We start from the raw sequence: 2,908 nt of genomic DNA on the forward strand, positions 1-2,908 counted from the left end.
GCTGCTGGAGCCTAGCAGCAGATATAAAAAGGGGAATTTGACATGACGATCAGTCGGACGCTGACACTCGTCGATGCTGCATCGAAGAGGCCAGGGAATAGAAGAAAGAAGACATGCCCCCAACACCAGAGCTGAAGACACCTCCGAAAGGGGGGAGGCCCCACCACGTCAAAACAGTAGAGGAGTAGGGGCCGAAACCGGACGTGGTTCCTCCTGATGATGTCTTGAGCTAACTGGATCCTATAAAGGAGCTGTTGTGGTAGCAGACCACGAAACATGGTTGAAATTCCTTCCTGCATTTTGTCTGATGCTCTAAAATCTCTGGTAACCCCCCATCGGCTGACTCATTAATTTCAATAGAATAGTTTTATGTTCTACAAACCAACACGTAAAATTATTTTGACAACAAAAATCATGGATTTGACATGCCAAGTGAACAAAATGAACAGTGAGTGAGTGTGTGTGTGTGTGTGTGTAAATGTGTGCATGTGCGTGCGTTAACTGTGAAGGCCTAGAGCTTATACATACATGCATACATACATACATACATACATACATACATACATACATACATGTATATACATTGTTATTTCAATTATCTGAATTAATTGTGTGATCGCATCCTGTTTTGGTTATATTGAGTGCTGTTCTGCACGAGTTATTTTATTTCTCGCTTTCTATTGGCCTTGTTCAGCAGTTGTCCTTTATCTGCTTGTCGATTACGTCACACATCCTGTTTTATTAAAGTTGTGATTCTGTCTACTATATAACATGTTATTTTATATCTGATGTCGCTAAAAATGCTTTTGATACATTTTAGTGGGCTTTCATTTGATATCTGGTGTCTCTAAATTCGCATTCTTTTCTGTGGGATAGTTTGTTGATGTTGACTTTGTTGATCTTCATTAAATTTCTTCTATTGAACGAACATTTGTTGCGTTATTATGTAATATTTTTCTGCGACCCGTAGAGGGTGTGTCTGGAACCATTTATATAACGGCCACTGTCTGTTATTTTCTAAGCTATATCCTCCTCTTGTTCCAAATGTGCTTCAACAGATACATTGTCTTCCTTCAACAGCTTATCTGTTGTGACCCGTTTGTTGATCTGATGTAGTTTTCGCCGTATTTTACATTCTTATATCGTTTTGCTTACCAGTTACCACTCAGGGGCCTTGGTTTTACTGCGTTCAAATTGCATCTACATTCTGCTGCATATTTCTGAAAATGTTAGCATTATAGCTTGGATGGCGAATGTTTGTTTCTTTGTGCAGCTGCAGTTAATTTATGTATTGATCCTGTAAGCATGAGGTATCTATGGTCATTTGGGAAGTGTTAAGGATACTTTGCCATATTTGTCACTTCATTTATGTTAAAGGGCGGGTTGAATCAGAGGATGTTTTATCTTGGTTTTCTTTGATCCATAAATCATTTATACAACTTTGAGTATGTTTTTCTATTTCTTCTTAAATCTGCTCACTTTCAGGAATCTATTGCAGAACAGTGCTCTTTGCGCGAATATTGTTTGGTCACATATTGGCAAGCTTCTTCAGCAACACTGTAGTATCATGTCTGAATTACAAATTGTAGTAGTAGTAGTAGTAGTAGTAGTAGTAGTAGTAGTAGTAGTAGTAGTAGTAGTCAACTTAAGTTAACATCCGTTAACTTCAATTCAATTCAATTGGCACTTTTTAAATGTGTTTTATGTGGTTTTAGAGCAAAAACTGCGTTTGTTTCTTTTTACTGTAATAACGGTTAACGTTTAATTGATAAGTTCCGTTACATTTTTAACGAATTAACTGATTCACAGTTATCGAAGTTAACTTTCTGGTCAAAAGATTAACGGTTAATGAAGTTTACTTTACGTTTAACGGTGCCCACCTTTGCCAAAGCGGATGTCGCTCACGATGAGAAATGAACTCAGAAACGGAAAGCAAAAGCATGTTAACACAATCCTTCTCCGACAAATCTTATCATGCATGGACATAACTTTCATTTCTCAATGAAAATTTCAAGATAGTCAAAATTCTCTTAAGATGCCAAGCGGAAATGGTTTGAATTGTCATTGAAACGTGCTGAAGAAAATTACTATAGAATCTCACCCGAAATTAATCCCAAATGTCATGCATAAGTGACATTCGGGACAAAAGAGGATTTAATTAATATTCACGATTGTACATGAGTATACATGCACTGTTGTCCAGATACAGGAAATGAAAATTCAACAATTTAATTTCAGTTTCCTGTGTACATCTGGGTCATAAATTAATGGGTTCTTTCAGTGCTTGTTGTTGTTGTTGTTGTTGTTGTTGTTGTGTGTGTGTGTGTGTGTGTGTGTGTGTGTGTGTGTGTGTGTGTGTGTGTGTGTATTAATTAAAATTTCCTTCAGTCAGAATTTTTTTTGGTTGAACCGATTGGTTAAAACATAAAAAATAATATTGCTAAGCATATAATACACATACACATACTTATATATATATAATGTATGTATGTATAATTTATATGTGTATATATATATATTTATATATAACGTCGACCACTAACGTGGACAATTAATGCGCTAGAAATAGATCACATCTTGTGTCTATTAAGACTTAAAAAGTTCTCAACATGAAATATAGCAGCATACCAAAAACGTGAGCGGGCAAGACATTTAAAATCACCTAAAAAAATCATTATTAAACAGGAACCAGGTTTCGGATTTAACAAATTCTGACCATTTGTCTATTCCTCATCAGCCTGATTTGTAATGTAACAGCAATTATCAGAATCGTATACATAGTTGCCCACCGCCATGGGTGCGCGTGCATATGGTTCTGCTAATTACAGCTTAATGTTAATCGATATTAATTAATATATTAATATATGACTAATTACCAGATCTTATAATTATATTTATATATATATAT

This window comes from Octopus bimaculoides, chromosome 17 (genome assembly GCF_001194135.2).
Source record: "Octopus bimaculoides isolate UCB-OBI-ISO-001 chromosome 17, ASM119413v2, whole genome shotgun sequence".
Classification (NCBI taxonomy): Eukaryota; Metazoa; Mollusca; class Cephalopoda; order Octopoda; family Octopodidae; genus Octopus; species Octopus bimaculoides.